Genomic DNA, 22,444 nt, shown 5'->3' with positions numbered 1-22,444 from the left:
GTCATCAATGGGATAGTCATGCTTTAAATAATGTGTCTTCTTCCCCTTTAACACATGAATGACATTAGTGAATCTGACTTTTCCCTTTTATAAACAACACGATTGAAATTGTGCAGTTGTATATTTGCTAACCCATTTAGAGCAATCTGGATGATTCAAAATCAAAAAAGAAAAATAAAGAACATTAACGTGAACCTATTTTGGACTGCCAAAGGGTATAACTGAGCTGCTGTATAATCAGAATGAATACATACATTATATAGTCTCATGGTGTGTCTTTTCCCATTTAATGGGACATTCAGCCTAAAATTAACTTTTGCTTTTTGTAGACTGAAGTAACCTAAACAACCTTGCAACTACCCTTCTCATTTTTTATTTATTTCTACCTTTTTTTTTTTACAACACTATATACATTTCACTAACCCTAGCAATATAATGAAGAGAAGGTAGATGTATTTTGAAACTGTATGTCAATTTTATTATAAGTTTATAAAACTTATCCTACTTTTTAGAAACCATTCTATTAATTTTCTAATCTGTTGATCCAAATATTCCAATCAGCATGATTCCGACCCAAATCAAACTGCTGGAAAGCTGACCATAGATGTAAAGATCTTTTTGTTATCATTAGACCAAGCTTATCTTTAAAGGATCGTTTAAATGTACATCAACTAAAAAGATCATTTCAAGCGATGTTGTTTAATTGAAGCCAGGAAAACTGAAAGTAGCTGCCTGCTTGGCCCTGCAAACAATTGGGCAATGGATAGATTTCACTGTGACTGATGGAAATTTTCCGATCAATTTTCTGACTGATGTCGGCCGAAAAATCGTTAGATGTACGATCGTTTGATTCCCACTAACTTCACGATATTTTGACGGATTGGTTGGATTGCACTAAAATCGGTCGTTCATCAAAGAAATATCTTTGCGTCTATGGGGACCTTTAGACTGGGGCTGTAAAAATTTCAATTTCCAAAAAGATTATGTCTTAAAATACCACTGCCTACAGTGTCTACATTAGGATTTCTCAAACTGTAAATGTGCTTGCAATCTTTGTGTAGAGTCAGAGGAATGTAATAAAAATCGCAAAGAGAAAAACAATTCGCACCAATAAGAATAAAAATCCACATCTCGCAATGTAACATTGTTCCTTAAACTGTTATTGCATTCGAATTTTAATTTTGAATTGTGAATTTTAATTTTGCACTCTTAATAAGTGCTTGAAGGTGTCGTAATCTTTTGAAGCAAACGTAACGATTTTTTCAGTAATATATTCATTACATTAACTGCGCATTGGCGCAAATGATAAAATTCACAGTCTTCCACTGTGGGAAGTGGTCGCTAAACAGTTTCCGGGTTCGCAAAAGCTATATTAAATTTGCGCAAAGCAAAATGTGTTCGCGCAAAGGCTTAACTTTCCGTATTGCGAATAGTTTTTCCGTTACTGACTTTTATTACATTCCCCCGTAATTCTGCAACATATATACAGGTATTGGACCTGTTATTCAGAATGCTCAGGACCATGGATCTTAAGGAAGGAATCTTTTCCTAAATTGGGTCTCCAAACCACTAAGATAACAATTAAACATGAATTAAGCCCAATAGGATTGTTTTGCCTCCAATAAGTATTAATTATATCTCAGTTGGGATCAAGCACAAGCTACTATACTGAATAAACTTATGTATGTCAAAAAGGTGAATGTTGTTTACAACATATAAGTTTTGAGGAAAAATGTTTTTCATAAAAAATGCATTCCCTGTTGTCTTTGTCAAGATATCAGGAATTGACTGAAACACACATGTTTAATTTGCACAAATACTAACGAATCCTGCTTGAGCTAAACATTACAGATGGACAGTCAATACATTCACACTTCTGATTGGTATTTATTTTGGCCCTCTAACAGAAGAACTTGTAATAATCCACTAATTGCAAAGCTCACATATCATACGTAGTCCTGCTGGACTTCATTACATAGACAAAAACATCGTTTAATGAGGTCAGTGTTTAGGCCCCATGACATGACCTTTGTGTAAGGTGATCAATCTGAACTCGTGTGTATGATAGATACAGTAGATCTATAGACAGATAGATATACAGATGTCATGATATTAATTCTGTAGGTTTTTTTTTAATAATATAATCTAATTGGAAAATACTGAACATGCAAGATTATGCTTAAATTGCTTTATAGCCTGTATAATTATTTTTATAATGCAGTCAGAATATGGCCCTGTATAAATTTTGGATTCCATGAAACAGGTTCACTTAATATATTCCACTGCTCCTAAACTGATATTTGTACATTTTCAATGGGATAAGGAACTGTATATATAAACATACAGGAGATTTATCGAGGAGAATATATGGCAACACTTCTAATCAATCCTTTTATTATTAGGGGGTTGAAAAGCTCAGTAATTGAACCAGCCATACTCATTATTCCAGCTGCTGAACGAGTTTAAGGGTCGGACTACACAGATGTTTTTGGCGTGACTGACAGATTGCAACAAAACGCCCGCGTCAAATCGCATTAATGGGAAATAAGGTAAGTGAATGCATTGTCGGATGAAGTCGCAGCGTTGATCAGACGCAACACGACTGTCGGATGCAGACGCTGCACGCTGCATCTGACAGTCATGTTGCGTCCGATCAACGCTGCGACTTCATCCTACACTTCTATCTCTTAGCTTATTTCCGTGGCATGTGATTTGACGCCGGCGTTTTGTCGCAGTGCATCAGTCGCGTCAAAAAGGTCTGTGTAGTCCTACCCTTAAGCTACAACATCCAGAAGTCCCCTGCCACAAAAGAGCTTTGGATATTTACAATTTTATTTGGCAGTGAGGGCAACCCTAGTTGCAACAGTGAATAAGAATAAAAGTAAAGTGCAATATTAAAAAAAATTAAGTTCATCCCATTATATAAATATGCATGTACAAGGTATTTATTTTTTGTTATATGTTTTTAAGACCAGGCCATGCTCAAGGATGTATTTAGGTCTAGTGCCACCCTAGAGCCTCCAATGTTAGGAATGAGGTCATTTTCAGACAAACATCACTTTTGGTTCTCTGACACTGGGCCTTGTACCCTTCACCCCCCAGCTGTGTCGCCACATTTTTTCAAATATATAGGCATCTGGGGGTTGCCCACAAAAGCTGCCACCCTAGTAGGGTTGCCACCTGTCCAAATTTGACCTGGACAGGTTTGCAGAAGGGCTGCCACATCATAGCCCCACCCATGTGACATAGCACACCCTGCCTGCAATGTCACTGACCTGCCCCAGTGACATCATGGCCTGGTCCCCTGCCCACATCATTAGCCACACAAAGGTGACAACACTGCATAGGCCGTCAGGTGTATAATCCAAACTTTTTAACTCCTTCCTTGCAAACTTTGTTTGCGAAAGAAAATTTCTCTTTATATTTATGGGAGGTGCTCAATGTTGGCCATGCTGCAAATAGAATGTCTTCTTTTATGCAAATCCAAATGAAACAAAGGCACACTCCACTCAATGCTTCTGCAAAATGCTTCTTTATTAAAATGAGATGCCAGCAAACGTTTCGGGGACAAGCCCCTTCATCAAGTGCTATCCCAGTTTGCTGGGATCTCACCTCAATAAAGAAGCATTTTAGATTTTTGCAGAAGCATTGAGTGGAGTGTGCCTTTGTTTCGTTTGGATTTGCATACAAGATAGGCCCTCAGGTGCCTATATATACTGTAAATATGACCATTCCCTTTTGTAAGCCCTTTATAACACTACAGGATAGTAATAAGGGTCTGTGGACCAAATAATAATAATTTAAAATAAGGTTATAGTGGGCATTGGAAATACCTATTTTTTAATTTTTCAAATTTCATGTTATAGCATTCTTACCTCTGTGGCAGGAATGACTTTTCCCAATGGAAAAAATATGAAATTTTTCCCACTGAGAGAAAAACTGTTTGAACTTTCTTTTATTTTCTCAGCTCAGAAACCCTGGGTCTGGCGAAAGATATTAACTACAAGAATTGGAATTGATATGTCTGTTTGTTTGGCAGAAATCACATTCTGTCATCAGCCTAAAATCAATTCTGTTATTGCATTTCAGTTTAAAATGAACAAAAACAACTCAAAAGATTTTGGTGACAGCAGAAAATGTGTGAAAAAAGCCCTGTCGATACGTTCACAGCTCCAACGCTGAAAGCTGCTTTCATTTGCTTACTGCACAAACACTCTCTGACTTGCGTAGCACAGCCTCGAAAATGCAAAGGCAGAAAAGGAGAGGGATAACACTGGATTCCTGGGACTTGGGGTTGTGTGACAGTTTATTGGAGAATATTTATATCCATAATATCAGTAACTAAGGAGGGTCAGACCTGGGTGCAGGCCGTGCAGGATCTGAGCAGAGCAATTATGATGCATGGGGGTGTCTAACAAATTGGACCCCTTTGTTTTCCTTTAACTATTGTTTTTTCTGTTCTGCAAAATAACATGTGGACCCATTTTTGGGTCTAGACCCTAAAAAGTCCAGCAGTGAAAATGCTGTTTTGTCATATTTAGACATATTTCAAGGCAGTGTATGGCTAATTAACAAAGGTATCATTTTATAATGACAATAAGAATAAAATTATATTTTCCTTCACTTTACAAAACATTTATGTTTAAATAGGCCATTGCAGTACTGATGGAAACTAGCTAATTAGAGCATAATTGCATGGAATTAAAATGACCACCCCAGAGAGGGCCCTTTTAGTAAAGCAAGCTGCAGTATGATTGGATCATAGTGGAACTTGTTGATCCTGAAAATGTAAACCGCTGATGCCTATTATTGAACCACAAAGGGAACAATGACAGTGGATAGGGGCTACATCTACTTCCTATTTCTGAACAGTTCTGCACCTTTAAAGAACAGACTATTCGTGAAACTGCCTACATTTTATTATATACAGCTATATTATTGTTATTATTAAATAATCCACATTTTTAAAATGATTACATTTTTCTCGGTAATAATAAAACAGAACCTGGTACTTGATCCAAACTAAGATATAATCAATCATCATTGGAAGCAAAACCAGCCTATTGGGTTTATTTATCGGGCAGATACCGATCGGGCAGGTTTTATTTCCCTGAGAATGAGGAAGGACTACATCAGCATTACCTTGTCCCATCAGCACCCATTCCCATCATTGTTATCCAATTGTTTGGCCCTAGGTCCGAACGATCAGTGGGAGGAAGATCTGCTCGTTTGGCCACCTTTACCTAATAGTTTAACTACTGGCATATCTAACAGAAGAGCGGGGGGGGGCAAATTTTGCAACTGGGACCGCAATCATGTAGTTACGCCACTGAGTTTAACAAGCCTTTTACCTTACTCCCTCTGTTTTGTTCGCAAAGATTTGTAATGCAACTGAAGTATTGGAGCTCATTATAGTGAGGAGAACAGTATCTGCCAGTCAATGGGAATTACAGATATAAAAGAAATATATTTTTATTACAGTGACAATAGGCTGTTGGGGAAAAACATATATTTTTAAGTCAGGTTCAGTATAAAGGTCTACAGCTCTGAGTGATAAACAGTTTTTCAAACTGTCTGGCCACCGTCACTTGTGAGGCCTTACAATTCTTCAGCGGCAGCAGCTAAATTATTTCTTCTCGTACATTTTCATCCACAATGGCATTTCCTTTTGAATTGAGCTAAAAGATAGAAACAGATGGTTGATTAGATGGATTAATAGAGAAGACAGACAGACGGACAGATAGATAGATCAATAGATAGATCATAGATTGGTAAATAGATTCACTCATCGACAGTGGATATATTAAATATAATGGTATGCTATACTTAAAGGATCAGTGTATCTATTGTTAAATTTAAAAAAAACTGTAAAAACTCATTTAATTGGCTCTTTGGTTTAAAAGTTACAAATGGAATATTACTTTCTATCACAGCAAGATTGGTATGAGTTCATCCACATTCTTGCACTGTTCAGGCATTATAAATAAAGAGATTATTATGCAGAACAGGGCTGTATTTTCTGTGCAGCCATCAGCCTGCCGATGGACACTTGCAACTCAATCTGGCTGCAGAACTGTGCTAACTGTACTTCACTGTGCCAATTTGATAGGAAAGGGGAAGCATAGAGGCCTGGAGAGGCAGTGACAATATTAATTCAACACTGATACAGAATATACATAAATTGAGAGAGAGGAACAGAATCATTCCCCTCTCTACCCACTTAAAGCCATTAAAATTCTGCATATTAAATTCAGGGGCCTTAAAATTGTGCATATGCCTTAAATTTGGTGGAGATGAGAAATTCGCCTCAGACGGCAGCACCTCACTGGTTACAGATTTCAAGTTTTCAACCCGGAAATTCGGCTCTTCTATCGCTGAGAGCACAGCTAGCATCCTGGACCTCTCTGCCAACATCGTGGAGGGCGGCAGCAGTCGCAACCTGCCTCAGGCAGCAGAGGGGCGTAGATCGCCCCTGCTTAAATAACACATAGCAGTGTTGATACAGGTGATGATAAAGTGAAAATAACTTGAATAGGACCTTGCAGTTTTAGAGGAACTTCCAAAAAAGAAAGAAGTCAGCACAATTGTATTACATACAAACTGCTTTAAGGCTGAAGTCTGTTAAAACCCTGACTGAGAGGTTTGTTTTCTCATGTCTGCTGAAAAAAAGCACATTCTTTGAACCAATCTTATTTCTGCGCAGTTAGGAAAAATTGTCCCTTCTTATTCTGGATACCAGCCATGACCCTTTTTATATAACACCAACTGATTTTGAGGCCTACGGCTCCTTTAACTAATGTTCTGCAGAGTTATTTGGGGGTGGTATAAATAAAGGTAACTGCCCTGGGCATGGAGGGTATAACTGGCTAGGATGGTGATAGTAGGGCAATATGGGCAACTGAAACACGTTAGGCATAGTTACAGGTATGGGACCTGTTATCCAGCAAATCACAGGTGCCAAACATTCTGGATAACAAGTCCAATACCCATAGGGATCTTTCTGTAATTTGGATCTCCATACCTTATGTCTTCTAAAAAAAACTATTTAAAGGAGATATTTTGTGTAAAAAAATAAGGATGTACCAGTGCGTTATACTCATTTAGATATAGAAGAATTGTGCTTAAAAAAGTAGTGTTTCAGGCTGATGTATTAAATATTTCTGCAAACCCCTAATAATCCCCCCCCTTCTCTTCCACTCCCTGCTCCCTGAATTCCCAGGCTGTGCAGGGGAGTCGGCAGCTCTCAGCTCACTGCACTGTAGGACAGGAACCAATCAGCAGCTAGCAGGACCTGATAGGGAACTGAAGCCTGTCTGTGCTTGTGTGATGCAGGGCTGTGATTGGCTGACCCCCTCCTACTTTGCTTCTGGCAGGGGCCGTTAGGACACGTCCACCCCTCATTTGAAACACAGATAGGGAGCTCTAATAGAGGGGCTATTTTTTAACATAATATTCATTTTTAGCACCATGTAAAAGCAACACCATATATAACTTATAATTGCCTACAAAATTAGGGTTTTTTCATTTATCCTAAATGTCTCCTTTAAACATTAATTAAACCCAATAGGATTATTTTGCACACAAATAGAATTTATTATATCTTAGTTTGGATTAAGTACAAGGTACTGTTTTACAGTGCCTAGGGCCCACCAGGAAACATGATCTTAATGGCCCAAACCCCCCTAGTACATAAAAGCACCTATGAGTAAATATCAAAATTAAAATTTTTACTTGGGAAAAAAAACCTGACATGGCAGTTGCAATATTCAACGAAAATATTAGTGATACATACACAAGCATATGTAGTAAGTGTATTTTAAGTGCACATACAATATAAACTATTAAATTAAACGATTAATTATTAATATAATTCGCGAAATGGCGAAAAAAATTATGAAAAATCGTGAAATTCTACAGTTTTCACGAAAAAATTTTGAAATTTGAACGGTGTCACAAGAAAATAGAGCAATTGGAACGGTGTCACGAGAAAATAGAGCAATTGGAACGTTTTCACTAAAAAATCGAGCACTCCGAACGTTTTCACGAAAAAATCAAGAAATTCTAAAGTTTTCAAGAAAAAATCTTGAAAATTGGAAATTGATGCCGCAAATTCGTGTCAGGTGAATTTATTCACCCATCACTATAAATGATAATCCAGTGCATACACAGTACATAGATACAAGCTAAACATCTTACATACATGCCTATATATTAACTATAGAGACTAGTGATGGGCGAATCTGACCCAAATTCTTAGCATCTTTCTATTTTTCTTTATTTATTTTGTAAATAGTTTTTAAATTATTTCATCTCCCATAGACTCAAATATGTAAAACTATTTTTTTTAATGATTTCCTTTTCCTCTGTAATAATAAAACAGTACCTTGTACTTGATCTAAACTAAGATATAATTAATACTTATCAGAGGCAAAACAATCAATTTGGGTTCAATTAACATTTAAAAGATTTTTTTTTGTAGACTTAAGGTATGGAGAACCAATTTATGCAAAGATCCTTTATCTGGAAACTCCAGATCCCAAGCATTCTGGATAACAGGCCCCATACCTATAATAACGGTTTTTCTCCTTATCCTCCCACCCTAGTAACAGATTGGACACTAAAACTGAAACAGATTTTTTTAAAATATTTTTTTTTTTTAATGCAAAAAAATATAAACTTCTCTTTGGCAAAAAATGTAGTATTGGATTGATATGGAGACAGTCCAGGTTAATTTTTTTAAAATCAGTCAGTTCAGTACCTGATGTTGCAGCAGTGCTGGACAAACGGATGCTTCATCAAGAAATTGCCAACTCAAAGCTCTTCTATGGAGCAGCTTTCTGTAATAACTATAAGTAGTTTGTGCTCTTACTTGCAGTCTCTTGCTATCGGCCACACCACAGAACAGCTCAGATGCACCTCTACTGCTTCACATGCACACTATTGGGACATTGTTTAATGCCAGGCCAGGATGTCAGGTTAGAGTTATGTGCCCACCGTGTAGACGCAGCACAGGCCAGAGCCAGCCTTCAGCATCCATTCCTTGGTCCGCGCTGCTCTCTGTACAGTCTGGCTGGGCGGTCATGGATGTTTCAGGCTGCTATAGTGCTCCTGCAAGCACTGCACTTAGCAAGTGTAATGTGATGTGATTGTGTGGACAGGAGGGTGGCAAGTGAGCCTGGTACAGCACTGGTCCAGAGCAGCTCTGGCACAAAAATGCTATCTATGCAATTAGAGGGCCCACCAATGCCAGGGCTAGGGTTGCCCCCTTTTTTGGAAAAAAATACTGGCCTTCCTATATATTTATCTTTTTTCCCTATTAATAACATTGGGATCAGCCATCATTTTTACTGGCCAGGCCGGTAAAATACCGGCCAGGTGGCCCACCAGGTTTTCTCCCAGTGCCCGGCAGGCCAGTCCGACCCTGCTGTTTTATTATTACAGAGAAAAAGGAAATCAATTTTTAAAATGTAGAATTATTTGATTAAAATGGAGTTTATGAGAGATGGCCTTCCTGTAATTCGGAACTTTCTGGACAATGGCTTTGTGGATTACTGATCCCATACCTGTATGCCCCTTTATAACAGTATTTGCCAACAGTGGTTACTAGTACTTTGACTGTCTGGGTTCTGCAAGTTGCAGTTCAACATCACGTGGAGCACAAAAAGCTTATTTTGCCACAGACCCTGCCACATGGAAAGAAAGCCCCCCTACTGTATAACTGAACAGCATTTCAAGTTGTCCTTTTAGTTGGTCCAGTTCATTTTTGGTTCACGTCTTGAAGAAAGAAAGGGTTAATTAACTGTTTGAGTGTCAGACGGATACAATGTTCACCCTTCTGTCATTCAAAAGGACACGTAAAGGACACCCACATTCAGGGCGTACAGTCATAGCCAGTATAAAATTCATTTGTTTGATTTGGCCTTCAGATATAGCACGCTGTGAATAGAATAGCAGAGAGCCAGAAGCAAATATGAATAAACGTGCAGAAAGTTCTGCGACTCTGGTTCAAGTTTTTTTTGCTCATGAAAGACCCAGAAACTCAGAAGATGATGTAATAGCAGCTGCTGATTGCCTGACAGACAGTTTCCGCAGAGCAACATGAGACCCTTTGGTGTTCATGTCAGAGAGATTGGCAGGTGAATGACACCAATGAGAGCTGACCAGTGTTCCCTCTGGGAATGCTGCCCTAATTGATAGACAGAATGCAAAGAAAAAAGTGCCTTTGAACCTGAAAAGAATCCTCATTTTCCCCCAAAAGCTCCATCCAACCCCCCTTTCTCTGTCCCCATCACTTTTTTTTTGCATTCTGTTTTTTGTAAAGGTGTTTTGTTCTACGGCAGTCACTGAGCTTAATGGAAGTCAATGACTTTTCCCCCTCCTTAGTCTGTCAGTCAAAAGCTAAGGCCCAGGGTTGCTAAATGAAGTCCTTTCAGCCTGAGACAGGGGAGGAATGTGTCAGTCATCCAACAGACTCTGTTGTGTTTTCATCTGTCAGAAAGGTGATAGAGTAGAGCAGTCGGGTCTGGCTAGGGCACATTCCCAGCAGCGGCAGCACAGAGGCCTTAGCAAATCCAGGTGGTGAAGCCAAAATGTCAACCAATGCTGAACAGTTGCGAGGTAAAGAGTGTCAAAGACCCCAAGGCATTATGCTTTGCAATCAACTGTGAGGTGTGTGTGGGCAGTGTTTCACCGAATGTCTCACAGCAAGCATTTTAAGGGTCTTCCCATGTTTGGTAAAGTACAGCCATTCACTGGAGTTTTTTAACACTACAGAAAAGGGTAACTTTACCACAAGTGTTTGAAATATACTTTAAATAATCTATCGATCTATAAAGAAGAAAAACAGAGGGCCTTTTTTTATTGTTTGTAGTTCTCTTGTAATACAGCTGCATTATCTGCCGGACACGTGAACAAAAAAAGCCGAGTCGTTGAATGTTGCTTTGGCTTTAAACTGTGTATTGGGTTAGAGGCGAACAAACAGCTTGTAATTCATGTTTATGTTTCACTGAGAAAAGATTTCTGTCAGTGAAAACATATCAGCAAAATGACAGTCCAGTCCAGTTACTAAAGAATCCAGAAAAATAGCCATTCACAGGTGTTGGACACACTGCGGCCCTTCTTCGTTTGCTATTGCAGGTTGTATGTTCTCTCTGTGTCTGCTTGAGTTTACTCCGGGTTCTCTGATTTCCTTCCACTCAGGCTGGTGAAATGATACCTCATAAAATTGGCCCTACTGTATTTGATAGGGACCTTAAAATATAAATTCCACTGGGGCTTGGAATGGCTGTGCTACATTACTTTAGGCCTATGCAGGAGTTTCAGGCCTATCTGCTCAGATACAGAACTGACTGCATGGAGGCCCATTTATTAAATGTCGAATTTAGTGGTAATAGAGGATTTTGAAACCTTCATTTTCTCTTAAACCATGAATGCCATTGAAAGTGATTTCAAAAGAACCGATAATAAAAAACATGAACGAAAATAGCCGCTGAGTGAGTCAAAAAAAGTCAGAAAACCTTGTTTGTTTGAAACTGGAAATTCAGGTCTCCGAAAACCTCTAAAACCACAAATATTTCAAGAAAGAAGGGCAACTTATATTGACTTTTACATGACCTCCACAGCTTTTACTTGGCATACTTTTGTATTTGTGGATTTGATGGATCTCATGGAACTAACATAATTTTTTGCACTGAATTGGAGAAAAGAAAGTTTCCAGAACAGTCTAAAATCAGCCCCTGAAGCTGGCCGTAGACGCAAAAATAAAGTCACACAAAAAAGTAATATTTTCCATACCATGTTGATTGTTCGTTTAGTTGATTGGACAGGTTAGAAGATTTCTGTCGGCTAACAATAATATCTCTGCGAGTATTGCCTATCTGACAATATCAATAGGTGACTGTCACTAGTATTTGTTGGACATAACATTCGTATGATTGCTGTCATGGCCAGAATATTGTTATGATTTGTTCTTTTACTACTGTTTTTAATGTAAATGGTTAGTTGCATATCGGGAGATAGGGTCGTATGATTGTTTGTACGATAAGAGGTTAAAATCTGCATGTCTATGGCCATCTTAAGTCACCATCAGAAAATAGAGCACTCTGGTGCACCCAACAAGTATAAGGGCCCCATGATTTGCTAAATAATAATAAACATTGCTTTTTAGGGCTTCTGGAATGTTAAAACATTGTTTGTTTGAAGCCCTGTAATGATTTTTTCTTCTGCTTTGCCCCAGATTTAATATATTAGACTATACAGACAGGGTAGAGAGAAATCAGAATGAGAGAGAGTCCAGAATGAAGAAGAATAAAAACATATCATGGAAAAAATGAAAGGGATAGATAGAAAATAAAGGGGCAAAGGTTGGGTTAAGAATATGAGATACAGAGAGGAGGTGTGAAATACAGATGAAGAGACAGGAGGTAAAATGGGCAAAGTTAGAACAGTTTGGGGAGGAAAATGGAGAATTGGGAGAACAAAAGGTTTACCTCTATTTTTATTACTTTCATTTATTAAGTGCTAACATACTCAACAACTCTGTACATAAGGGTACACAACCAACATACAAACAAACCAACACAGTGTAAGTAGTGCAGAGTATGCTAACCTTTTATAAATGAAGCATCATAAGAAAAAGGAAGGCCTTGACTGATAGGGCTTACAATCCAATGGAGGCAGGATAAGTGAGACATAAAGCATAAGTATAGAGCTGTAAGGGGAAAACCATATTTCATCACTTACTCCTTGTGGATTGTTGCTTAGAAAGAGAGATGTTTTCCTCAAGTGCTGTCCAATTTACATAAGTGTATAATTAAAATGATGACACCATCCAAAGAAATACATAAACTTCCTGGTCATGGGAGGGGGCATACAAATCATTTGGAGATCCCAAGCCCTCGAGTTGTGCTCTGCAGATTCAGCTATCCTCACTGTGACTTTCATTCTACATTTTTTGACTTCAGTATAATTTGCACATTTAAGTTTCTAAGCCTATGATTTATAATACACGTCACCTAAACAGCAAAAATAATTACTTAATAAGGGAAACCAAAGGCCACCGAGTTAGAAACTGGAGAGACTGTTGAATTATAAGTATATATCTATAACAGCAGGAAGTTGATCTCATTTCCAGCCATGCAGCAGCAAAAGCCTACAGGGAATGAATTTCCCAGTGGGGAGGCCATTTAGTCTATCCATTACAGAGACCTTAAGTAGAACATAGCAAGGAACTTTTGTTTAGTACAGACTTCTGTGTTTTTTGGAATCCTGGGTAGTCTGAGTACTACTTTTCAAATGGATGGAAGGTATGATAAATTCTCACACAGGTAATCCCAAAGCATTATCACTAGGTTTCTCTAAATGGCTAATGATGTTAGGGGCTATAATGCAAAGGGAACTTGTCTAGATAAAGGACCCAGTGGGGGCTGAAACATCATGTTGGCTATATTTTCAATACAGGTATCGGACCTGTTATCCAGAATGCTCAGGGCTTGCCGGATAAGGGTTCTTTCTGTAATTTTGATCTCCCTACTTTACCAAACTAAACCCAATAGTATTGTTTTGCCTCAAATAAGGATTAATTATATTTTAGTTTGGATCAAGTACGAAGAGCTGTTTTATTATTACAGAAAAAAGGAAATATCCTTTAAAATTCTGAATGATATGATTAAAATGAAGCCTTTGGGAGATGGCTTTCCCATATTTAGGAGCTAACAGGTTTCCATGATAAGGGATCCAATACCTGTACACAATATTTGTTAACAATGAAATGCCAGTGTTACTGTTTTTTAAATAATTTATCCATCTGTCTATCTAGCCTTGGCATAAGGTAATATTTTTCAGGGAATAATAATGTAGATCCACTGTTTCCCAGGAAAGGTACTGAGTAGGGATGTAACACATCCAGTATTCCGATTTGACCAGGATTCCTGGGTTATTTGATCTTCCCTTTTGCAGTGTAGAAAGAATGTACAGCTGAGTACCTTAACAGTCATATATATAAGTACAGGTTTGGGACCTGTTATCCAGAATGCGCAGGACCTGGCGTTTCCAGATAACAGATCTTTCCATAATTTGGATCTTCATGCCTTAAGTCCACTAGAAAATCATGTAAACATTAAATAAACCCAATAGGCTGGTTTTGCTTCCAATAAGGATTAATTATATCTTAGTTTGGATCATGTACAATGTACTGTTTTATTATTACAGAGAAAAAGAACATAATTTTAAAAAAAATTGGATTTTATTATAAGGGAGTCTATGAGAGACAGCCTTTCCGTAATTTAGAGCATTCTGAATGATGGGTTTCTGGATAACGGATCCCATCCCTGTATATAAGAGTTTGTGGTCTGCCTGTCTTATTTCTCCTACTTATATTACCTTGCACAGACCAACTAGGTGCCTGGAGCCTAATGTAACCATAAAACCATAAACCTTGCTAGTCATGGCCATGTATGTTTTGCATAACACTTATTACAATTTAATTCATTAATCAGCTCTGTATACAGAAAGGAATTCACATCTTTTAAATTATAATGGCATTACTTCAGCCTTATGGTATTAGTGCCTATTGATGGAATATGCTAGTAGAACTACCACCATGTCTAGGGTGGTGGTAATTCCAGTTATCCCTTGCAGTAAGGAGTGCATTTGCAAACTAGATCAGACAGGAGTGTCTCAATTTTTCATCCATTGCATTGCTTTTGCACATGTACATTAGCGGGGAAATGAACAGATTAATTTTTTTCCCGCTTTTCTGAGCCCTCACTAGATAATTTGATAGCTGCAGTGGGAGATTAAAGGTACCTACATGTCAGTATTTTACCATTGCTATTACAAAATGATGTCACAGCAATACTTGGGCTCCTGCCCGGTGTGTTAGAAATACTGCAAGTAAGAAGGGCCTAGAAAAATATTTTCTCTGGTGCCACACAGAAAAACATATGAAGTTATTATGATTCATGTAACATTGATACGTGGTTGATCATACAATATCAACTCTTATTTCTAGTTTTTGATTTAATATCTCAGCTCTTTTGGGCTAGTCTGAAATCTGTTTTTTTTTACCAAACTTTGCAATCATTCATCTCTATACTTGTGATCTCTTCTAATCACTGATTTGGTTGTGCCAGCTCTGGTACAGTCACGCCAAGGATGATCAGCTGCAACAGAAAGCCAGACTGATGAACCAGTCAAATGGTGGGTCATAGTTAGACTATAATCTGCTCACTGTGTGTGCCATACTCTGGCTGCCCTATACTTCTTGTGTGTGCCATACTCTGCCTGCCCTATGCCCCCTATGTGTGCCATACTCTGCCTGCCCTATGCTCCCTGTGTGCCATACTCTGCCTTTCCTATTCTCCCTGTGTGTGCAATACTCTGCTTGCCCTATGCTCCCTGTGTGTGCCATACTCTGCCTGCCCTATGCTCCCTGGGTGTGCCATACTATGCCTGCCCTATTCTCCTTAGGTGTGCTATACTATGCCTACCCTATGGTCTGTGGGTGGGTCTCTGCCTGTTTGTACCATACTCTGCCTGAGTATACCATAGTCTGCCTTCTTTATGCTCCCTGTGTGTGCCATACTTTGCCTGCCTTATGCCCCCTGTGTGTTGCTTACTCTGCCTGCCCTATGCTCCCTGTGTGCCATACCCTGCCTGTCCTATGCTCCCTGGGTATGCCATATTATGCCTGCCCTATTCTCCTAAGTCATGTGCCATACTATGCTTGTCCTATTCTACTTAGGTGTGCTATACTATGCCTACCCTATGGTCTGTGGGTGTGCTGTACTCTCCCCACCTTATGCTCCCTGGGTGTGCCATACTATGTTTGTCCTATTCTCCTTGGGTGTGCTATACTATGCCTACCCTATGGTCTGTGGGTGGGCCATACTCTGCCTGTGTGTACCATACTCTGCCTGCGTGTACCATAGTCTGCCTTCTTTATGCTCCCTGTGTGTGCCTTTCTCTGCCTTTGTGTGCACTGCTCTGTCTGTGGAACATGAGCCTGGTATTTGTTGAAAGTTTGTTAGCATTTGAAAATTATTATTAGGGGCCCCTAAGGTATTTAATCACATGCTGTGGGGATCTGTGTTATCCACAGGGGAGGAGGCATATGGATGAGTAATGAGTGATATCCCTGCAGTGAGCACCAACCATTTGGCTTTTTGGTGTGCTACCAACATTAATGTGGTCTTGTGGTAACATGGGTGTGGTTTAAAGTGGGTGTGGTTTAAAAACAGGGAGTGGTCAATACTGGCTTCCATTATCAGCCCTTCACCATATGGGCTAGAAAAAATTCCGGCCCTCAGTAACACAGAAGTTGTACAGCACTGATCTAGTGGATTGACCCACATCCCGTATTGTATTAATTTTGTCAGTAGCGTTGTCTTCTTCGCCAATATGTCCGCACACAGAACCACAACATTGCAACTTTGAAACCCTGTGGCCCAGAAAACCTGGACTCCACCGAGAGTAATATCACAAAAAAAAATTTAAATTAAAAAGCTGCCAGAAAACAGGTTCAGTGCTTGAATAGGCTTGGTAGTTGCTAGTTTCTAAATTCTTGGATGTGATAGAAATTGCTTATTTCATGATTTATCAGTTCCTGAACCACCTGCCTGTTTCTAATTTTATTGATTGTCAGCTGGCCTGGTTGAAACATATTAGCCTTTCCGATATCTTGCGATTAGTTTACTATACAGTGTCAATCTTTCTCCTAAATCCTGATAACAAGGCTGTATGGTCCTGACAAGATTGCAAAAATAGATCACTGGTTTATCACATTTCTTCCATGTTAGAATGAATTATTCCAGAGTCGAGAACATATTGTTAAAAATAAATATTCTGCATTTTTTTTTACCAGCCAGTAATTATTGTTACAGAGCCATAAAAAAATACAGAACTACAGTAAATCAGCCTCCAAGTAAAAATGCTGATGAATTAAATAATCTAGTGATGCCTTTCAAAACATTTAATCAGAGACAGTGCAGGTCCAAGCATGGGGAAATTCTTGGTTACGTTGGAAATTAGCCTGCTCAACTACAAAGAAAATACATTTCAGGGTCTAGTTCTCGTTAAAAAAAACACCTTTGTGGTCACAATCATAGCATGGCATAAACATTTTTAATTTTTTTGCTTTAGAGTGCAGATTTTGAGAACATTTCACAACATCCCTCAAGATATTTAATTTATGAAACATTTCCTTGCTTTCTGTCCAGGAGAGTTTAATATCACAGCAGGATGCCATTGCCGAGCCTGGTTTTCTGTGTTAAAAAACTAACACTACTGGAATGGCAGAGATCACAGTGCGTCAATTATTCACACACACAGCCTACACTGTGCCATTTTTAGGAGTCTGTACTAGAGCCAATTCTTAACGACTACATCTTTTGACTGCGATCTTGCCACAGACTTTTATTGTTTCATTTCCTTCAAGAGTTTTTTTTTCCCTAACATTTGAGAAGAAACAATTCAGCATGCTGTGATCACCCAGTGAAACAAAAATAATGAGGAAAACCGCAATGCAGTGATTGCTTTTACTGAGAAGTACACATTTACAGAGTCTACTTAAAATTAGATTCCAGCACAATGCTGCCATTATTTGGAGAAGTATTTCTATTTTACCTATGACTGTAATTTTCTGCTTGTGTTTCTGTCGAACATTTTGTGGCCACAAATAATACATAAATTAGTCTAAAAAATGTATGTTGTGCTTCATTATCAAATATGTATTAATCATAAAAATGTCAAATAGATAATATAACCTTGTGCCCTAAATAGGGCTCAGTATACTCTTGTATTTATTGGCCATCTATGAAAAGGGAAATTGATTCAGTCAACGGAGCAACTTGTCATATTTTCTCTTTATAAGTATTTGTAAATCATCAAGAGTTTGATCTGTATGTGTCTCGGTTTATACTTTGCACCAAGACAAGATTCTTCACTTCCTATATATTTATTGGCTATGTTAACTAGAACTCCTTCTTGTGAGCCTCTATGATTCTCATGGGTAGAACTGCTTTGGGCTGCCTGTGATAGACAGGACCATGTGGCTTTCTTCATCATTAGGTAGTCATCACTTAAAAGCAAACATTTAACTGGTTGGTAAGGTTTATAAGAGCTTGTGCAGACTCAGGATCTCATAATATTGCCCCCTTGTGTCCTTGCCCTTTGATGTTTATATATAAATATAATAATTAATAATAGTTAATAACTAAAAAGAATGGCATGATGAAAGGGTTTAACAAAAAAGGATTTTTTTCTCCCTAGCTTATATAATATGTCAACCTAATAGGGGATTTTCTATCCAGCCATACACGACAGCTGTAGTTTTTCAGTGACTGGTTGTGGTACAGGAACGTTCCTACAAAAATATGCATCTCCATTCCCCAGCATTAGGAGACCCTGGTGTGATATGGAGTATAACCCTACTAGTGTCTGAGGTATAATTTACTGGTGGAGGCCCAGATTTGTGGCAAGGTCACAAAGGCCCAGGCTTAGGGCGGAACAGTTTTAGGGGAGACATGCAGCCCACCTGCACCTGAAATCTGCTCTTATCCTAGGAACTAGGCATGAGCAAGATTTAACCCTGTTATTTGAATCTATGCTCCCCCTTCCCTGTAGAAAAAAGGATGCTAGTGCATGCGATCCTAGGGGAGGGGGTGATGGAGGACACTGGCCTCCGGGTGCCATGAGTATAAATAGGGGCATGCTGGTGGGACCCCTGTGGGTGTGCCGGAGAACTCAGTAGTCATGCCGTACTACTGGGAAGAGCTTAACTCTAGCTCTCAGCTGGAGCAATTTATTTATGAAATCTGCTTCATGAAATTAAACTAATGATTATAACAGTTGTTATATTTTTGAGGAAGACATGCTTGAATATGTTAAAGAGAAGGATGAGATCTTGGCCAGGCACTAAATTCAAATAAAAAAAGAATGGAAGGTAGAAATCATTAGGCATGTCTTACATTCCACGTAGGCTGCAAATCTATTTTCTCATAAATAATTCTATTTTCTCTAAACCAGACCAACCATGGTGCACAAAATATAACATGCCTTGCTGTCTGAATGGCCTAGAACTGTAGCTCCACCTTCATCTACATCATTTATTCTCTATTCTTTTACCACCCAGCTAGGTATCACACACATTGTTTCAATGTTCAACCCCAGTTTTTCTGTTTCTTCCTTTCCTGCCCTCTCTCCTTGCCTCTGGCATCTCATCTGACGCTAAAACAAAAGGGCTTACTGAAAGGAAATCTGGTAAACTAAGCCTTTGCAGACTGTCTGTTCTTAGAAGCGAGGTTACAGCCTTTGCAGGAACTTGAAGTTCTAAACTACTATACATATGTATTTTGACACCTATCCTAAATAAATTGTATTAATGTATAATGGAAAGCTAACATTTACAAAGTGGTGAGAAGAACATTAACACCCAATATTTAAAGTACAGAATTAACTGCCTTATGTCTAAATTATGAATAATCTAGGCAATCATTTTTTGTTTGCTTGAAGTTTTCCACGCTGAAGCCATTGCTACTATTTGTGTAGTATCATAATATAAATACATGACATGAATAGGTTTAAATAGTATTATTTGGCTTGTAGAAAATATCAATAAACCTATTGTATTGTACTACCTTGTATATGGTATGAGTTTTTTTGCATTCTTTCCCTATCTACTAACCTAGCAGGACAGTAGGTAGAGAATGGAGAATAACAGACCCTATTCCCCTCTCTGAAAAGCCCTCCAGCTGTTGTTTGAATGCTTGAAAGATGCAGTTTAACAAAAGCAAATAACAACACCATCCTGCAACAGTTATACCATATAAAAGGCATGCTCCCTCCCGAAGGGGGGATTTTACATTGGGGCCGCCAGATATCTCTGCCTTACCCTAAAACCACTTTGGACAACCACGTTCTGCAAGTGGGAATTTACTCCTCTGAGGCATGCTGCTCATTTAGTTTATATAGTGCAATGTTTACTTGTTGGCATGCAATGGGAATATAGGAACAAACTTCTTCCACAGTCTGGTGGCTTGACGTGTTTCATAAATCTAGGTTACATTGTTTTTACAAAATCTATAATGAGCTCGAATTGGCAAGATAAGGTTTCCAGGTTTGCTTTAGCGATGACATTGGCAGTCAGCTCTCCTTGATCTGTACTGCTGGATGCTTTTTGTGCAGTGTTCCAGTCAGTTTTGACAGCAACCCAAAACCCAGGTACTGACAAACAGTGGTCAGAGGGGACTTAAGGTTATTTTAGTTCTGCTGTTCTTAGTAGGTGATGACAATGGTGCAGACACATCAAGACAAAGAGAAAAAATAGTGCTCTGCAGTGCTCCAAAGAAGACATTAGTTGTGACTTGTATGTCTATTCACTGCCGACACATGGAATCCCTTCTCTGAATGTGTTAAAGAAAAGCATGATGGGAATGGTATTACAGCAAATAATGTGTTTGTTTCTAAAAAAAAAGTTTCTGAATATTAACCTGCAGGCAACAGGAGAAAAAAAGACAGGAATAAAACCATCAGTGGCATTTTTAGACAATGCAGTAACTTTGGGCTAGTTAACGTCATAAAAGCCTGCTGTACTGGAGAGCAAATGTTTTCACTTAATTGCAGTACAAAATAGCCTAAATATATCACTAGGTATGATAAACCTCACAGAAGAAAGAAATGGAACATGGTCAGTGCAGATGTGCTGTCAGACTGTTGTACAGATGGTCCCACTGTGCAGAAAATGCAGGATGTGAAGTACCTGCTACAAAAATTCAAATGCTTCTAATGTTATAACAGATTTCCTTTGAGATCTAAACAGCACAAAAGGAGACAGCAAACCTGCTAACAAGAAGCTTTATAAAATTAGCAACACAATCTGTGATGAATCAGGCCTAATTAAAACATTTCTCTACCTATAGGTGCTTTGACAGTATATGGCATTCCTATAACCACTGTATCTTATTGAAATTATTAACACTACAAAGAAATCCCGAATTTAAAGGATTTGATGTTTTATAGGAATAAAAAAGAACTAATATTTGAAATTTATGATTAGCTATTTAGAGCATGGCTCTACCCCTATTGTCTTTAAACACTATGTAAATGACATGAAGGGGGTTATTTATCGGGCTTTTTGTGGCAAAACACATTTTTTTTTTTTTAAAACTCACATTTTTCGGGATTTTTTAAAGTTAGTTGCTGCAAAAAATCGGAATCTGAAAATCCGCTATCTCAGACCTGCTGAGGTTGTTTATAAGTCAATGGGAGAGGTCCCTATCCTATTTGATATTAGGTCTGCTCTGGAATTAGAATGAAAGTCATAAAAATCCGACTATTTTGGGCTTTTCAGGCAAAAATCCAAAAAATTCGGGGTTTCGCTCGATGTTATTTAGTTTTTCCTTGAACCGATTAAATCAATAAGGTCAAATCATGGATTCTAGTTTGGTCAGGCTTTTTTTTTTAGTAGGAAATCACAGAAACATTCGGATTTTGATAAATAACCCCCAATATGTTTATGCTTTAGTAAGATATTATTTGTATATGTAAACTTTTATGTCTTGTGTTTGTATTCCCTTACTTACTTATTGGAGACAAAACAATCCTATTGTGTTCATTAATGTTTAACTTATTTTTAGAAAACCTATGGAGAGCCTTTATCTGGAAAACCCCAGGTCCTGAGCAGTATGGATAACTGGTCCCATACCTGTACTGATTTTGGAAATACTATGATTTCTCTCTCTCTCTCTCTCTTTGAAATATTGCTAGTAGGATAGTAGACATTGCTGGGAGTTTTATTCCCATTTGGACAGTCATTTTAAAAACCTCAGCTATATATATATATATATATATATATATATATATATATATATATATATATATTTTATTAAAATGTTGGTCTTTAGTTTGCACGTGTTTCCCCACTTGTTGCACAAAAAAAGACTCCTACCCCATCTGGTATTTGATGGTATCTTCATTTTACACGTGTCTCTGGACTTACTCATTCTAGCTACAGTCATTCTCAACATTTTTCTGAGGTTTCTGGTGTGTGTTAACCAGTTTTAATACAACTCATAAGAAAAAGAAAACAACCTTCTGAGATCGAAAGCAAATGTCCTTCTCTTCCAAGAAACACATATGTCACTAGTATATAAACCCCATTATGTCAATATCAATTATCTACAACCCTTTATGGCATCTGCACATGTTCAGAAAGAAAAAACAGTGATTATGATTATCCATAAATATGTGCAATTCCAAGATTGTGTGGTTTGAATTCCTGAACTGGAGATGGGATTCTTTGACAATAATTCCAATATGGAATACTGGGCCCTAAGATAATACATACAGTTCGGAATACTGGACTGTTTTAATAGATTTCCTATAAAGGAATTAATCCCTGAGAAGGAAACGTGTCAGCAAAGAATAGTTTTTATTGCATTTTTAAAAA

The 22,444-nt window shown here is 38.2% G+C and overlaps 1 long non-coding RNA gene across 1 annotated transcript in view; it reads right to left on the bottom strand.

Annotated features, from left to right (window-relative positions):
- Nucleotides 1-5,456: 5,456 nt before the first annotated feature.
- Nucleotides 5,457-22,444, bottom strand: part of LOC121395023 — a 42,810-nt gene continuing 25,822 nt past the window's right edge. Inside the window, exon 2 of the long non-coding RNA XR_005962182.1 lies at nucleotides 5,457-5,678. This is a non-coding gene — a long non-coding RNA (uncharacterized LOC121395023). The remainder of the gene's footprint in view (nucleotides 5,679-22,444) is intronic.

Source organism: Xenopus laevis, chromosome 6S (assembly GCF_017654675.1).
Source record: "Xenopus laevis strain J_2021 chromosome 6S, Xenopus_laevis_v10.1, whole genome shotgun sequence".
In the NCBI taxonomy this organism is placed as follows: Eukaryota; Metazoa; Chordata; class Amphibia; order Anura; family Pipidae; genus Xenopus; species Xenopus laevis.
The sequence above is the reverse complement of the archived record's forward strand: the minus strand, read 5'-3'. Positions and strand labels throughout refer to the sequence as shown.